The following is an 18,382-nucleotide window of genomic DNA, read 5'->3' as shown; positions in this document are numbered from 1 at the left end:
GAATCATGAGAGGTGTGAGTCTTCAGGAGAGGACTATCAGAGTGAGTGAGTGATAGGAAACCACATGAGGCAGGAAAAGCCCACAGTGATGAATCCATGAGATATCCCATTTAGATAGACTGCAGAGATCCCCCAGCGAATAGGGGGAGAACACACCCACAAGGAGAGTCCTAGTAGGTTGCTGTGGCACTACTGGTCCTAGGATACCCTGGTAATGTTGTCTGTCTCATGTTTATGCTGTGGGTGAAGGGAAATACTAACCTGATGGAATATTGTGCTAGAGAGAGTACAAGGATTGAAATGTGATTGTCTGGTCACATCATGGCCCATTAGATGCATTACACATTATAGAAACATGAAGAGACTTTATTAGATATCTGTATTGTACAGTATTTTGCTATTACAGTATTTGAAGCTGGTGATAAGGAAGCCACAATGAATTTTATTAGTTGTCCAGGAATTTATCTGCATTGAGTCATAATGTCAAAAGAGAGGCATGGAGAGCTCCGTCTGGTGCTTTGAGCGCCTCCTGCAGCAACGCTGCAAGCGGGTGCCGGGCTTGTGCCGTTTATTCATGTGGCGCTTCTTTCCTGTGAAATATAGAAAATGAGCTGATCCAGAATGAAAAGTTACAAGCAATAATACAGATATACAACACGTGGTGAAGAATAAGGAAACGGTCCGTGTACCTGCACTCTGTGTAATAGTTACTAAATTATAGTCTAATGGGATGATAGGGCAGGGAAAGTATATGTCGGGGGAAGGGGAGTGAGGAATGGTAGTGTATGTCCCGGGGGTGGGGATGGTAGTGCAGGTAGTGTATGTGTCAGGGCAGTGAGGAATGGTAGTGTACATGTCCCGGGGGTGGTAATGGTAGTGCATGTAGTGTATGTGTCAGGGCAGTGAGGAATGGTAGTGTATGTCCCGGGGGTGGGGATGGTAGTGCATGTAGTGTATGTGTCAGGGCAGTGAGGAATGGTAGTGTCTGTCCCGGGGGTGGGGATGGTAGTGCAGGTAGTGTATGTGTCAGGACAGTGAGGAATGGTAGTGTACATGTCCCGGGGGTGGGGATGGTAGTGCATGTAGTGTATGTGTCAGGGCAGTGAGGAATGGTAGTGTATGTCCCGGGGGTGGGGATGGTAGTGCAGGTAGTGTATCTGTCAGGGCAGTGAGGAATGGTAGTGTATGTCCTGGGGTTGTGGGGATAGTAGTGCAGGTAGTGTATGTGTCAGGGCAGTGAGGAATGGTAGTGTATGTCCCGGGGGTGGGGATGGTAGTGCAGGTAGTGTATGTGTCAGGGCAGTAAGGAATGGTAGTGTATGTCCCGGGGGTGGGGATGGTAGTGCAGGTAGTGTATGTGTCAGTGCAGTGAGGAATGCTAGTTATGTCCTGGGGGTGGGGATGGTAGTGCAGGTAGTGTATGTGTCAGGGCAGTGAGGAATGGTAGTGTATGTCCCGGGGGTGGGGATGGTAGTGCAGGTAGTGTATGTGTCAGGGCAGTGAGGAATGGTAGTTATGTCTTGGGGGTGGGGATGGTAGTGCAGGTAGTGTATGTGTCAGGGCAGTGAGGAATGGTAGTGTATGTCCCGGGGGTGGGGATGGTAACTGCAGGTAGTGTATGTGTCAGGGCAGTGAGGAATGGTAGTGTATGTCCTGGGGGTGGGGATGGTAGTGCAGGTAGTGTATGTGTCAGGGCAGTGAGGAATGGTAGTGTATGTCCCGGGGGTGGGGATGGTAGTGCAGGTAGTGTATGTGTCAGGGCAGTGAGGAATGGTAGTTATGTCCTGGGGGTGGGAATGGTACTGCAGGTAGTGTATGTGTCAGGGCAGTGAGGAATGGTAGTTATGTCCTGGGGGTGGGGATGGTAGTGCAGGTAGTGTATGTGTCAGGGCAGTGAGGAATGGTAGTTATGTCCTGGGGGTGGGGATGGTAGTGCAGGTAGTGTATGTGTCAGGGCAGTGAGGAAAGGTAGTTATGTCCTGGGGGTGGGGAGGGTAGTGCAGGTAGTGTATGTGTCAGGGCAGTGAGGAATGGTAGTTATGTCCTGGGGGTGGGGATGGTAGTGCAGGTAGTGTATGTCAGGGCAGTGAGGAATGGTAATGCTGAACCTAGGCAGCTAAATACAAATACAAGTCAGCAGCCTGCACAGATCAGCCAATCATGAGCAGGCATCGGTTTGTGAGTGGGCTATGGGGGTTATTCTGGTTGAGTCCACCAGATGCCACCCTGCAAATGCCGGTGTAACGATCAGATCAGGTGATCGATCAAATTAACGTATGCCTCCTGTTATGATTATCTGTCCGGTCAATGTATGTCTGATATTGGTGTAATAGTTATGTCTCCTGTGAGTATTGGAATCAGGACATGTCTTGTATGTAAACTGTAGGTGACCCTGGTTTGAGTTTGAGGCCTGTATTCCCTCAGTGTGACATCTGTGGACTCCTCTGGAGTTAGGATGTAAGATAAGATCTGAGCCCCTCATAAACCATGGTCCAGGAGAAGAGGTTAGAGTTTGTCCCCTTCCTTCACATCTCTTATCAGTGGGTCTGCTATGCAAGGAAGGAGGATCAATCACTTTGAAAACAGCAGACTGTAGAAAATACATTGCCAGGGACCTTCCACACTCCTTCAGCATGGAAAGAGTGGAATCCCAAGGGTGGGAGGGATGAGGGAGTCTGCAAGGTATAACTAAGACCTTTCTCCCTATAGTAAATGTCACTACCTGGGGGTCTAGCAATCAGGCTGTAGGCGACGAGAGATTTCTTGTGGAGAACCCCCCCACTTCAGGATTGTAAGATACGGTTCTGTCTTTTTTCCCTTTTTATTTTTGAAATTGCATTTAAAGATCGTTGTGTGTACTTTTAAAATCATTGTAATGTCTTGTAACCATTTTGTTTAAAGCTCTGTAGTATTCCTAGGAATAAATAATACATATTCCCAGTTCTGGTTCTGTGTTCTTAAGACTCATTAGCCTCAGGAGAGAAAGGCTGGAAAACGTTACCATTGTTATCTTGTATTGTGTGGTCAGGGGCGAGCCAAGCCGCCCCTTGCGCAGTTTCAGGCGCTAAAATCAGGTTTTGGCTGGTGGCAGTGTACCTCAAGGAAAGGACCCGAGTGTCCTGAGTGAACCCCAGTCACGGCCGGAGCTGCTCAGATTGACGTATCGGAGCAGGCGACCGGTGGGTCCGTGACATTTGGTGGCAAGCGGTGGGGTGGAGAATTCATTTTTCTCTTTAAGAACTTAAGTGAGTGTGGGTAGAATTTTGTGAGAAATACCCACATCACCAGAATCAGAACTCAGAGCTTTACTATAGTTTTAAAAGTCACACAGTGGATGCAATTTCTGTTCCCTCCCTTCTCTTGTTTTCTTTACTATCATTTTATTTGACAAGTGTGAGACTCAGGATGTCTGATTACCGGATGATGAGACGTGATGATCTGGCGACTATATGTGTACGGAGGGACATCCCTTGGTCTGGCCTGAGTAAAGAACTGATGATAAAGGCACTCATGGAAGCCGATCGGGTTCTAGCTGCTGGAGGAAGCCAGTCCAGGGACACTCCTACTCCAAGGGCTCAGTTGGCACAAGACAACACAAGTGATGCCCCGCCAGGGTCAGATGCATCTGCTGGCAACAGTGAGTCTACACTGCCGAGTTACCTTCAAACTGCTGTCAGGCAAATGAAGGACCTGGACCCCACAATGGCCGTGCAGCTAATGCAGCATTACCAGGCAACTGCTGACAGAGAAGCTGCAGAGCGCCAGTCTGCGGCCGACAGAGAGGCTGAGCAGCGCAGAGCCGAGCTAGAGGCTGAGCAGCGCAGAGCCGAGCTAGAGGCTGAGCAGCGCAGAGCCGAGCTAGAGGCTGAGCAGCGCAGAGCCGAGCGAGAGGCTGCAGAGCGTCAGGCGGAGCGTGAGTACCAGTTGGAACTGGTGAGGCTCAGCGGCCAGAGCGCTGTTGGTAACCCGGGTAGGAAAAAGCCCCGGCATGACCAATTTCCCGTGCTGGAGAAAGATGGTGACCTGGATACTTTCTTCAGGAGTTTCGAAAAGACTTGCCGGCAGTTTGCACTGGACCCCAGTGAATGGGCAAGTTATTTAACCCCTGGGCTGAGGGGAAAGGCTTTGGATGCATTTGCTGACCTTCCCCAGGAGCTGGATGGAGATTATACTGCCATAAAGAAAGCCTTGCTACAGCGTTTCAACATCACCCCTGAGGCATACCGACAGAAGTTCAGAGGCTTAAAGCGCAGCCCCTCTGATACCTATGGGGGCCTGTTAGCACAACTGTCAACCCTATTGCATCAGTGGGTTGAGGCATAGGCGTGCGCAGCACATTTTATTAGGGGGTGCACCGTCAAAGGGGTGTGCGTAGCTCCACCTATTGGGCGTGTCTAACACCGCCAATCAGGCATGTCTTCCGTCATCTATTGACACTATCTACAATACAAAAAGTCTCTCAGCCGCACCATAATCTCCTACCTATTTCAGTTGTAAGCTTCTAATTACTCTGTGTAACAGTACATGCAAATACAGTCATAAACATATATGGATTGCCTGGTCTAGTACAATTAACAATGCAAAACACACATAACTGATTGATGGGCGCTTCTTTAAATTGAATACAGTTCTAAAAAGCAAAAGTCTTTGGTTAAAGGTATTGCTGGTATTGCTAGCGGCAGAAGTGTTCGTAAGGGTGGGCACAGTATTAGGGGGTGCCTGTGCACCCCTAACACTCAATGTGCGCACACCTATGGGTTGAGGGCTTGCAAGTAAAGGACTATGATAAATTGAAGGACCTATTTCTGCAAGAGCAGTTCATCGCACTCTGCCCAGCTGAAGTTAAAGAGTGGGTCCTGGACCGGAATCCCGAATCAGCAGAAAAGGCTGCCACCCTGGCAGACCAATACACCAGCACCAGGGCTTCTGTGGCAAAGAAGACCTGGGGGACGCCCGGGCAAGTCAGCTGGAGAGAGCGGAGACCCGGAGACTCGCCCCAGCAGCCCTCTTCAACTAAACCAGCAGCCGCTGCATTTGTTGGGGGGGTGGGGGGACAACCTGTTTTGGCAACCAGCCGCAGGTGTTTTATTTGCGATGAAGTGGGGCACTTCCGTTCCCGTTGCCCCAAGAGGAACTCTCCTGTGGGGGGCCCAGCCGTGAAACCTATGCCTGCCGTCCTGTGTGTAGGAGGACCCCAGGAGAGACCCCGGGACAATCTACAACCAGTCCAGGTAGGACAAAGGGTGGCGCTTGGGCTATTGGACTCAGGTGCAGATCTGACTCTCATAGATTCAGCATTGGTGGGCCCAGAGAACATCATCCCAGGAAAGACTATTGCTGTACGGGGGGTGAGTGGGGTCCACCCTGATGTTCCTATGGCCAGGGTATACCTTGATTGGGGGGTTGGAAGAGGCATCCGTGATGTTGGGGTGCTGGACAATCTACCTGCCGGTGTGCTTTTGGGGACTGATCTTGGAAAGATGCACACTGCCTATGTCAATGAAAGTGATGTTGGTACTGACTCTGTGTTACTAGCTAACCCTTCTGTCCCTCAGGCGACCCCTGCTGAGCTTTACAATCGTAATGTAAATGTATGTGAGGTTGCAGATTTGTGTTTAGCAGAACCTAACCCTTTGCAAATGTACAGGGGGGAAGTGGGTCACAATGCCTGTACTAAGGTAGAATTATGTGATGTATCGTTACCAGATAATGTTGCGAAAGCACCAGTATCAGGGGTTGTACAGAATACTGAGCCAATCTCTGTGTTAGCAGTTCAGACAAGGAGAGCTGCAGCCCAGAACAGCTGTGATTTAACCCCTGCCTGTGTGGAAGGGGACTCCCTGGAAGTGGATACCCCTCCACCCCCCTCCCCTCCTGTAGAAGTCTCCAGTTCAGATGCTGTCCTAGAGGAGGGGGGGGGCTTGCCTGCCTTGTTTCCCCACACTGATCAGCTGCTCAGAAGTGAGGCATTCAAAGCAGAACAGCAGACCGATCCCAGCTTGGCCGCTCTCAGGGAACAAGCCAAGGAGGTCCCAACGGGGAATGGCTCAGTCAGAGTTTATGTAGAAAATGGGCTGTTATATCGTGAGCCACCTTCCTCAGAGGACCCTGAAGATGAAGGTCCTAACAGGCAGCTGGTGGTTCCACAGGCTTATAGGGAAGGGTTAATGAAAATAGCTCATGAAATTCCCTTAGGCGGACATATGAATCCGAAAAGAACTCAAGCTCGTTTGAGGCCCAATTTTTTCTGGCCTAACATGGGGAACGATGTACCTAATTACTGTCGCTCCTGCCATGCCTGCCAGTTAGCTGGGAAGCCCGGTGACCAAGGCCGAGCACCTCTCATTTCATTACCACTTATCGCAGAACCCTTTGAGCGGGTTGGTGTAGATCTTGTGGGGCCCCTCGCTATCCCCAGCAGCTCAGGGAAACAATACATTCTCACTGTGGTGGACTACGCCACGAGGTACCCTGAAGCTGTAGCACTCTCCTCCATCCGCGCAGACAAAGTGGCGGATGCGCTCATATCCATTTTCTCCAGGGTGGGGTTCCCAAAGGAGATGCTAACTGACCAGGGTACTCAGTTCATGTCCAAGCTCATGCAGAGTCTCTGTAAGAGGATGCAGGTGGATCACCTCATCACCTCTGCCTATCACCCCCAAACGAACGGCCTCTGCGAACGCTTCAATGGTACCCTAAAACAGATGTTGAGGGTCTTTGTGGAGTCCCAGGGAAGGGACTGGGAAAGGTTCTTGCCGCACCTCCTGTTTGCATACCGGGAGGTGCCTCAAGAATCAACGGGCTTCTCCCCCTTTGAACTCCTGTATGGGCGCCGTGCACGTGGACCCCTGGATTTGATTAGACAGGAGTGGGAGGGGAAGTTGGTCACCCCGGAAACATCCGTGGTGCACTATGTGGTGCAATTCAGGGAGAAAATGCAGTTCCTAATGGAAATGGCACAGAGCAACCTGAAGGCTGCACAGACCAAGCAAAAACAATGGTACGACCGACAGGCTAGAGAGCGTATCTTTGAGGTGGGGCAAAAGGTATTGGCTCTGGTTCCCATGAGACAGAACAAGCTGCAGGCTGCCTGGGAGGGTCCCTACACTGTAATACAACGTATCAAAGATGTTAATTACATTGTGGAAAAAGGGGAGGGACTTAAGAGGCAGAAGATGTATCATGTCAACATGCTCAAACCTTATCACGAAAGGGGGGCTTGTGTGTTTGCTGTGTGTAGTTTGCCTGAGAATGAGCAAGGAATTGACCCCCTGATGGATTTAGCAGCTGCTGCTAAGGAGGGGCGATCCCTGTCTGATGCCCACTTCAGTGATAAACTGACAGAGGCACAGCGAGCACAGCTCACTGACACACTGCAGCCCTACAAGTCCCATTTCCCAGGGAAGCCTGGAAAAACACACTTGGTAACTCATCATGTAAACACAGGTAGTCAGACCCCCCTCAGGCAGCCAGCATACCGGGCTTCTCCTGAGGTGCTGGAAGCCATGAAGAGGGAAATTGATGAAATGCTGCAGCTGGGGGTGATTCAACGGTCTCACAGTGCTTGGGCTGCCCCAGTTGTACTGGTCCCAAAGAAGTGTGGGGGCACCCGCTTCTGTGTAGACTATAGAAGGTTAAATGATGCCACTGTGTTCGATGCCTATCCCATGCCCAGGATAGATGAACTGTTAGATCAGCTGGCCCAGGCACGTTACATCACTGTCATGGATCTGAGTAGAGGATACTGGCAGATCCCACTGTCACCGGAGGCCCGTGAGCAGTCTGCATTTATCACACCATTCGGCCTGTTTGAGTTTCTGGTCATGCCCTTTGGAATGAAAAATGCACCTGCGTCCTTTCAGCGCCTGGTTAATGACCTGCTGGAAGGCCAGGAGACACATGCCGTCGCCTACCTGGATGACATTGCGGTGTTCAGTCAGACCTGGGAAGAGCACCTGATCCATCTGAACAGTGTGTTAAGTAAAATCACGGGGGCCGGGTTGACGATTAAACCAGAGAAATGCCAGCTTGGGCTGGGTGAGGTACACTACCTGGGGCACTGTGTTGGAGGTGGTACCCTTTGCCCAGAGTTAAGCAAAGTAGAGGCTATAACGGAGTGGCCCACTCCCACAACCAAAAAACAGGTCATGTCCTTCCTAGGTACTGCTGGGTATTACCGAAAATTTGTACCCCACTACAGCACTCTAGCAAAACCACTGACAGACTTAACCAAAAAGAAGTTGCCCCAGGTGGTCAATTGGACAAAGGAATGTGAGGGGGCATTTTTGGCGCTGAAGTCCGCATTAGCTAAGTCACCTGTGCTGCAGGCCCCAGATTTCCAAAAGAAGTTTGTAGTGCAGACTGATGCTTCCAATTATGGGCTAGGTGCTGTGCTCAGCCAAGTCAATGAGAAAGGAGAGGAGCATCCCATCCTGTTCTTAAGTAAGAAATTGCTTCCCAGAGAAGTAGCCTATGCCACCGTGGAGAAGGAGTGTTTGGCGATTGTGTGGGCTCTCCAAAAACTCCAGCCATATCTGTACGGACGTGACTTTTTAATAATTACAGATCACAACCCATTGGTATTTCTGAATAGAGTTGCCGGAGATAATGGTAAACTGCTAAGATGGAGTCTCATACTGCAGCAGTACACTTTTACCATCCAGCACAAAAAGGGTGCCCACCACAGTAATGCGGATGGACTCTCACGGCGAGGAAGTGAATAGCGCACTGAGGAAATGGTGACGTGGGTCACCACCTCTGTGCGCCATTTTAAAAGGGGGAGGTGTAACGATCAGATCAGGTGATCGATCAAATTAACGTATGCCTCCTGTTATGATTATCTGTCCGGTCAATGTATGTCTGATATTGGTGTAATAGTTATGTCTCCTGTGAGTATTGGAATCAGGACATGTCTTGTATGTAAACTGTAGGTGACCCTGGTTTGAGTTTGAGGCCTGTATTCCCTCAGTGTGACATCTGTGGACTCCTCTGGAGTTAGGATGTAAGATAAGATCTGAGCCCCTCATAAACCATGGTCCAGGAGAAGAGGTTAGAGTTTGTCCCCTTCCTTCACATCTCTTATCAGTGGGTCTGCTATGCAAGGAAGGAGGATCAATCACTTTGAAAACAGCAGACTGTAGAAAATACATTGCCAGGGACCTTCCACACTCCTTCAGCATGGAAAGAGTGGAATCCCAAGGGTGGGAGGGATGAGGGAGTCTGCAAGGTATAACTAAGACCTTTCTCCCTATAGTAAATGTCACTACCTGGGGGTCTAGCAATCAGGCTGTAGGCGACGAGAGATTTCTTGTGGAGAACCCCCCCACTTCAGGATTGTAAGATACGGTTCTGTCTTTTTTCCCTTTTTATTTTTGAAATTGCATTTAAAGATCGTTGTGTGTACTTTTAAAATCATTGTAATGTCTTGTAACCATTTTGTTTAAAGCTCTGTAGTATTCCTAGGAATAAATAATACATATTCCCAGTTCTGGTTCTGTGTTCTTAAGACTCATTAGCCTCAGGAGAGAAAGGCTGGAAAACGTTACCATTGTTATCTTGTATTGTGTGGTCAGGGGCGAGCCAAGCCGCCCCTTGCGCAGTTTCAGGCGCTAAAATCAGGTTTTGGCTGGTGGCAGTGTACCTCAAGGAAAGGACCCGAGTGTCCTGAGTGAACCCCAGTCACGGCCGGAGCTGCTCAGATTGACGTATCGGAGCAGGCGACCGGTGGGTCCGTGACAGCCGGTATGCCCAACCCCCTCACACGCCACACAGGTGGCGAATGGATGTTTAACATAAACATCCATTTGCAGGCTGTGGGGGAACACTCACATCATTCGATGGTTGCTGAACATCGAATGATGTGGAAGGCACACGCACATCTATGGCTATTCTGAGCTAACCTTAGATCTGCATGGACATTCGGCAGGTAGTGGGTAGGCAGGTAACATCCGGTGATGTCAGCTGCCCGCCCCCGACACCCACGTCATAGGCCGATTTCCATGGGAATGCCTAGTGTTTTCATGGAAACGCCCATGAAATGCTGGGCCCTACCCATGGGCGCGACTATCCGCCGCTGCCCCCCGCCTTGGGTGCGTGCGCCCGGCAAACAGTCCGTTCGCTGAGGCCGCCCGCACCGGCATATGCACCTACGCAGAAATGCGCCAAACATCGGTCCCTGTGGGAGCGGTCCCGAATAATCCCCTATGTGTGTGATAAAGTTTTATTGTTCTAGTGTGTCTGTGGTTTTATTTGGCTATTGGTTCTGATGTGTAACTAAGAGTCCCAGAGTGCCCATTAATGAGCTGCATGCTGGGGCAGTGTGGGTATAGTCGCTGGCAAACCTAAAAATATGGTAATGGGTGGTCCGAGATTTAACTTTTGCAGCAGGCGGGTCCCTTGCGCGGCGAAGCTGCGCAGCCCAATGAAAAGGAGGCATGGCATCGCAAAATGGGGGCTTGGTATGACACATTATACCACACACAGTAATACCTATTACCCTTTTTAGCAAATTCCGGAATACCCATTACACATAAAGCCACACACCGTAATGCCAATTACATATAAGGCCACACACCATAATGCCCATTACAAAATATAACAATCTGTTATGCCCATCACACATTATGACACACACCCATTACATTTAAGGCTACACAATTTGTTATGTCCATTACACATTATGACACACACCCATTACATTTAAGGCTACACAATTTGTTATGTCCATTACACATTATGACACACACCCATTACATTTAAGGCTACACAATTTGTTATGTCCATTACACATTATGACACACACCCATTACATTTAAGGCTACACAATTTGTTATGTCCATTAAACATTATACCACACACCGTAATGCATGCCCATTAAACACAGCGCCTTAGTGCATCTACTTAAGGTAATAATTCCTGGTACATCATGGATATATCCTTAATACACATGTGGGCCCTCCTTAATAACACTAGGGGACCACAGTCACTCTATAGAATTTAAACTTAAAAAGTAGTTTCAGGGAAATTACTCCTAACATTCTAATTTAATGCGCAGCGCTCAGTTGAGGGGAGTCCCTCGTGCTTGCAGGAGTAGCACACCTGACACACACACAATGGCCGCAGTAGTAGCGCCCCTTTGACAATGCCTACAGGAGTACCAACATTTACAACCACAATGCCCGCAGGAATAGTGTCCCTTGCATACACAGTGCCTGGAGGAGGAGCGTACCTGACGCACACAATGCCCATAGGAGGAGCGCATCTGACACACATACATTGACCGGAGGATTAGTGTGCCTGTCGCGCACAATGCCTGCAGGAGTAGTGCCATTCATGCACACAATACCCACACAGGATTAGCATAGATAGTAATACTCCTTAATGACCCTTACATACACAATGCCCACCATAGGAGAAACAATGAGAATATATAGTTATTGGAGAAGAAGGATATACATTAAGGCGTTAATGAGGATGGGAAACACTCCCTCACTTACCCAATTAGTGCACTGGGAGCTGAGAGTCGCAGGAGGTGCAGCATGAAAAGCACTTCCACCCATAGTATATAAAGTAGTAGCAGCACTGGGGATCGGCGGGGGAGCGGAGGTGCAGTCATACTGCTGCTCTGCCTGTCAACAGGTGGTGCAGCAGCGGGTGAGCGTCTGTGTGGTCTCCAGCACTTCCGTGCTGTGCTGACCTCGCTCTGATCATATTCTCCCATGCAAGCACGGTGCAGAACGCCTCCAGTGCCGCTATCCACAGCCCCGTGGTTCCTGTCTTTAAACTATTGAGTGTCATGATGGCGTGACGCGGCCCGTGTAGGCCTCTCCCCAAAAATTTTCAGACATGCATGCGCAGTCCAGATTTTCTGCAGTGACCCTCAAGAAAGCAGGCTTAGTCAAGGTCACGTCATGATGTTCTATGCAAATGACCTGGATGGCCGCTCAGTGCAGGGACACCGAGGAGGCTAGGCTGACAGAAAAGTTCAAGTAAAAGGATGGCAAAAATCAGCCCACCTGGCCATCGGCCCTTTTGTCATGTGCTTGTTCTCAAAATACGGGGGACCCCTAATAATTTTGTCCCCTGTATTTTGGGAACAAGGACTGGCCCTGGAACCTGGTGCTGGTTTTAAAAATTATGGGGAACCCTTACTTTAATTGTTCCCTATGTTTTAAAACCAGGACTGGCTCTTTGAGCCCAGGGCTGGTTTCTACCGTGAAGGGTCCCCCCGACCCCACGCCGTTTTTTTGAAAACTATGTTTTTCAATATTTTTACACTGAAGCCTGCACGGATGTGAATGATTCATGCAGTCTTTTGCCAAATAATCCTGGTTAGTTGTATTTTCCAGGTGTATTAGTGACTGTATATAACATACGTCCGCTTAGAAAATTCACTAACTTCCATTCGACTAACTGGTGATTCCTAGTCGCATTCTTTCGATGGCGTATGCAGTCATATTAGACAATATGAATACGAAAGTGCCATCGATACGAATAGGAGTATTTTCGGGCATAGTAAATTCCAATAATACATGTAGGCGGTCTATCTGCATACAACTGCCTACGAATACGCCAAATCCAGGCGTTTTTTTGTTTGTTGTAAATTTCCCCCACTATATCCTGCACTGTATCCAACCTGCTCTCTATGTGAACCGCACTGTATCCAACCCACACTATATACCGTACTGTATACGCTGGACACTGTATCCAACCTGTACTGTATACGACCCACACTACATATATCCTACATCCTGTATGCAACAGCAGTGGAATGTGGACAAGTTGTACTGTGTGGTGTAATGTGAATAACAGACACTACTGTGTGGTTTAATATGAATTGGGACTAATATGTGGCCACGCCCCTTCACCATGAATTCGTGCCCCTAAATTTTCATTGTGCACTGTAGGTAGGAATTAGGGAGTACAGTAATTGCAGTACTTTAGATTACAGTTAGATTGGCTTAGCACTGTAATTCATGTATTATTGCTGTAAATATTGGCAATAAGAATACCGGTATATCATACATGGGCCATGAATTGGGATTCATTCTAAATAGGCCTAAAACTGTCCATGTTTCCAGGGAAGCTAGAGAGAAATGCACAGGATGAGGATGCTCAGTATTATCTGTGTCTTACTCAGTACGTGACGCAGATCAATGTCACAGACACATGGTGCGTGTCTCCTCCCAGGCTGCAGGGATCCAGGAGAATCTGAAGGCAGAAATGCAATAAATGAAAAGTACATACAGTATAATAAAGCTGCCAGTAATTGTAGTATGCTTCTTTCTGTAGCCATCTCCCCGTACCCACTAAAGGTGCCCATACACTTATTCGATTTGGGCCCTGATTTCACCCAAATCAGATGGATGTGCCTGACATCAGATACGCGGTCCTGTGTGGATTGGAGATCGGACGGGCTGCACATAAGATAGATCAGCGGCACATCACTGGTGTTTTTTAGCATCTGTTATGTATCACATCCAATCCTTGAATGGGAGTGCCGCGCAGAAGAGCCGCTCTCCCCTCTCTGTGGTGGGCGACGGACAGCAGGGTCAGCATTGGTGTAAAAGGGGTACTGAAAAAAATAAACTTGGGTCCATTTCCCCACAAATCCTACCCTGGTCCAGGTTAGAAGAACACGGGGAGGACTCGGCTGGGGGGCAGTGTAATGGGGTATGCTGGGTCATCCGACTCAGCTTCCGTTTACACCAATAGGAGAAGCCCAACCTCCTGGGGTCAGAATGGAGGTTGGGCGGGGGGCGCACACAGCCTCCTCTGCTGTCTCCTGTACTGTGCAGACAGCAGCAGAGGCAGGAAGGAGGTGAATGGATGCCTGTATGCAGCATCGATTCACCTCGGGGGTCTAGCGGTGCACGGAGACTGGTGGCAGCCCAGCAGCTTACTTTGGGGCTGGGTTTGCCCCCAGCGCGGTGATGATGTTGCGGGGATCTAGGCTGTCGGATTTTGTGCCGCTCGGAGATGGCGTCATCTATAAGCGCTGGCTCAGGAACCGCCTCCACGGGAAGGGGGGAGGGGGGAGGGGGGGTGGCGGGTGGTTTGGGCGCCGGGGAAGTATGCCAGGGCGGACGTCAGTGTAAAAGGTAACAAACGCCGGGTCACACCTGTGTTGAAGTTAGGTCCCAGCATTTTAGTGTAAAAGGGGTATTACTAAATCTAGGCCTTGACCACACTCCAATGATTCCAGCCTACTACTGTGTGACCCCACAGCTTTTTAATTGGAAACAGGGTCCAAAATTTTGCAGAAGAGGTCAGAGGCCAAGTGGTTTGTGCTGAGCTCTGATTGGTGGAGTTCATCAAATGCTTCTCAGGCCCATGGAGTACATCAGCAGTAGCAGCCTCGTCATGGGAGGGTTTTTAATTAGAGGCAGCGTGAGGTCTCCTACAGATTAAGGCCCTTATTCAGATCTCATCGCAGTACAAATTTGTTCTCAAAATGGACAAAACCATGTGCACTGCAGGTGGGGCAGATGTACCATGTATAGAGAGAGTTAGATTTGTGTGAGTTATTTTGTTTCTGTGCAGGGTAAATACTGGCTGCATTATTTTTACACTGCAACTTAGATCTCAGCTTCAACACACCCCACCCAAATTTAACTCTCTCTGCACATGTTACATCTGCCCCACCTGCAGTGCACATGGTTTTGCCCATTTTGAGAACAAATGTACTGCGATCAGATCTGAATAAGGGCCTAAGGTACCAGGGCCGGTGCTAGGGTGTCCGGCGCCCTCCTGCAAACCATACATTTTGTGCCCTTTCACATTGCCATTGCAACAAGCTGCAGCCCGATTGTGGGAGTGTATGCAACATGCGATCCTATGGAGGATCTCGGGTGCATGTACATGTATGCATACACCATCTCAGTGCAAAATGTTGCAGGCACTAAAGGTGCACAAACACGCTGCGAGAATCGCATACGTTATGGGCTAGATAGCATCGCATTGCACGGCATGCATGCAATGTGTGTGCGATGTGATCCTAAAGCAGTACAAAAAGTATGTGACTGAGGGGGAAAGGAGGGGAGAGGGAGAGAAGGAGGAGATGGAAGAAGAGGGAGGAGATAGAGGGGGCAGAGTGTTGAGGACTGGCAGTGGCACTAGCACAGCACACTGAGAAGAGTAAAGGAAGGGGAGGCGGCGCTGCTGCCATTTTGTCATTTGATTGACAGCTGACAGGAACAGGGAGCAATGGGTAGGGGGCGGATTCGGACATGACATGTCATCCAGGCATTCACAGACAGCGCTACATGCCTCAGCGCAAGTGTCCGTGAGGAAGAGGGGGCAGGTCCCAGGAGGAGGACAGTGTGTGCGCGGTGCAGGGAGCTGCTCAGCCTCTCCATACTGCCGCCCTCTGTCAGACAGGCGCTGTGGGCGGCGTGCAGAAGGCAGTGAGGGCTGAGGCAGCTTTAGCAGAGCAGGGAGGGAGACAGCGCCTTTTCAGCATGGCGCCTCCCTGCTTTGCAGGAGCTGCTGAGTGGGTAGCGCCGGCCCTGTAAGGTACGGAGGGATAAACACAGGCGCCTTATATATAAAGAATGCTTAATACGGCCCTGAGTGTAATCTGTCTGTGAAATCTGTTTAGCAATGGACTTTGTGCAGTTAGGATGTTGCTAGTATTACAACTAGCTAAAGGGGTTGCACAGTATTGCTGATAAGATATAAGATATATAATGTTCCCAGAGCTAGTTCCGGGTTTATGGCACCCAGGCAATGCTTGAGCTTACTGCTCCCACCACTCACCTACACACTAATGCTGACTTTCCAGCCCCTCAGGTGAAGGTGGCATCTTAGGAATGTAACACCTGCCGTCTGCATCCTTATAATAAGATTCAGGGCGACCCCACATTCTCGAGCCCGTAGGCATCTGCCTAAGCTGCCTCATGCTTCTGTGTCTGGTTCCAGAATATACTTCTCAGACCTGACCGCAAAGCTGCTTTTCTCTCAAATGTACAAAAAAAATGCTGCACTGCAGGTGGGGCAGATGTAACATGTGCAGGGAGAGTTAGATATGGGTGGGGTGTGTTGAAACTGAAATCTAATGTAAATTGCAGTGTAAAAATAAAGCAGCCAGTATTTACCCTGCACAGAAACAAAATAACTCCCCCAAGTCTTGTTACATCTGCCCCACCTGCTGTGCAGCATGGTTTTATCAACAACTTTGTGGAGAGGGAAGTAGGGATGATTGCGTGCACCGGAGCCCAACAATTTGGGGTTTGGCCTTTGACTGAACCCCTACCGTTATGCTATGCTGGCCATGCCCCCAGCCCCTCTCCCTGAATGGACGGAGTACACATGTGCACAGCATCTATTCAACGCAGTTCTGCTCAGCAGAGCAGCGAGGGACAGTTGGGACTCCTAACTGCCCCAACCACAGGACACAGCCAGCCCTGGGTAGGACATGGGACAGTCCAAGAAATTCGGGATTGTCCCGTGAAAATCGGTAGAGTTGGGAGGTCTGTTTTCTCCGTTTGAGGAAAAAAGCAGCTTTGAGATCAGGTCTGAATAACCCCCATAATCATGGCAGCACAACAATCACTGCCATTATCCTCTACTCACCTCTGTGATGAATCCTCTTGGCTAATCCTATCCGGTCATCTCTCCTCCCTGAAAGACAAGACTGGATTGTAAGAGTTTCACCAACCTGTAAATCCTAATACACATAGGGGGAAATTTACTAAGATGTGTATTCTACTTCACATGTGATGTGGCTATGGGCAACCAATCAGATCCTGTCTACTATCTTCTAGAGGATGCTAAATAAATAAGAAGTAGATTCTGATTGGTTGCCCATAGCCACATCACATGTGAAGTAGAATACACATCTGAGTAAATTTCCCGCATATCGAGCAGGTTAACGCCACCCTTCCGAATCCCCCCCTTTACTCGCCTGCTCCTGTGCATGGCTGTGAATGTGTATGCAGCCGTGCACACAAGGGGGAAATCATTCTCCATTGGATGATTTCACCCCCACTCACAGAGCTACGGGACTCAGGCAGGACTCACTCTGCGCTGCGAAGGACATGGGAAGAAGGTGTCTCCCGGCTGTTAGGAGGGGGGGCCGCTGAAGTAATCTGTAGCCCTCCCTCCTAAGACCGGGGGACACCTGCATTTTCTGGGGAAAGCCCCAAAAAATGCCCCAGAAAGCCCACAACTGGTAAATCACCCTGCGGGTGAAGGTTGTACACTGGGTACTTTTTATTGAAGAGGAATATTTCATATGACAAAATCATTATTATCAAATTTAGTAAAAACCTGAACCTGGGTACAAAGTCTCTTCCCCAAAATAGAAAATGACATTAGACATCTCAGACTTATCCACACGTGGGAGCAGGGTTGGACTGGGGCATAAAGGGCCCACGGTGGGAACGCATGCTTAGGGGCTGCTACCCCTAAGCATGCGTTCCCACCAGCTTCACCAGCTCAGCACACAGCAGTGTGTGCTGAGCTGGGGAGAGAGGCTGTGCTGCGGCGGCATCCTGTCATCTCTGTCCCCACTGCCTGGTTCCCTGCAATGGGGGGAGGGAGGAGTGGGGCCCGGGACCCTCCAGCAGACCCAGGCCATAGTAAAAAGTACCCGGTCCCCTTCTCCCTTGACACCACTGCTGATGTCTGTGACATTCTGTATACACAAAAGTACAGGTCTGAGGCAGATACAGAACTGAACTTACAAATCCGCCATTGAGTGGCTGCAAACTGACAGCGATATGTAAGAAGAACTGTGTTGAAGTAGAAGGAGATCGCACGTATATATCGGAGCCAGACGCCTTCCATCACGGGCCTAATTCTGGTTCACACGCAAAAGCTAATTCTCTCTCTTATAGACAAAACCATGTGCACTGCAGGTGGGGTAGATGTAACATGAGAGTTAGATTTGGGTGGGGTTTGTACTTCAAACTGATATCTATATTGCAGTGTAAAAATACATCAGGCAGTATTTACCCTGCACAGAAACATAATAACTCACCCAAATCTAACTCTCTCTGCAAATATTACATCTGCCCCACCTGCAGTGCAGCTAGGTTTTGTTCATTAGAGAGAGAATTCGCGTTTGCGAGTGAGCCAGAATCAGGCCCCAAGTGTGCGGAGAATTGTTTACACTGACTTTAGTGAGAGATGAGACGTAGCAGAGAATGGAATGAAACAGAGAAAACAAACGGCTCCCGGGACATTGAGAAACACCGCAATGTGTTACATGCAACCCGAGACGCTAGTCACTCATAGGGGTAAGATGGGAGTTTTATTGAACAGGTGATGTTGCCCATAGCAACCAATCAGTTTCTCTCTATTATCTTTTAGAAGGTGCTAAATAAGAATTAGAATCTGATTGGTTGCATCTTCAGTAGAACTCCCATCTAGTGTACGTTTT

The 18,382-nt window shown here is 49.2% G+C and overlaps 1 long non-coding RNA gene across 1 annotated transcript; it reads right to left on the bottom strand.

Annotated features, from left to right (window-relative positions):
- Positions 1 to 406: 406 nt before the first annotated feature.
- LOC146042254 (uncharacterized) lies at positions 407 to 16,688 on the bottom strand. The gene is made up of 3 exons (XR_014463811.1): positions 16,573 to 16,688; positions 13,135 to 13,209; positions 407 to 590 (listed from the first exon to the last, which is right to left on the bottom strand). It is a non-coding gene; the product is annotated as an uncharacterized LOC146042254 (long non-coding RNA).
- Between the last annotated feature and the right edge of the window lie 1,694 nt (positions 16,689 to 18,382).

Source organism: Crinia signifera, chromosome 19 (genome assembly GCF_055691185.1).
Source record: "Crinia signifera chromosome 19, ASM5569118v1, whole genome shotgun sequence".
Classification (NCBI taxonomy): domain Eukaryota; kingdom Metazoa; phylum Chordata; class Amphibia; order Anura; family Myobatrachidae; genus Crinia; species Crinia signifera.
The sequence above is the reverse complement of the archived record's forward strand: the minus strand, read 5'-3'. Positions and strand labels throughout refer to the sequence as shown.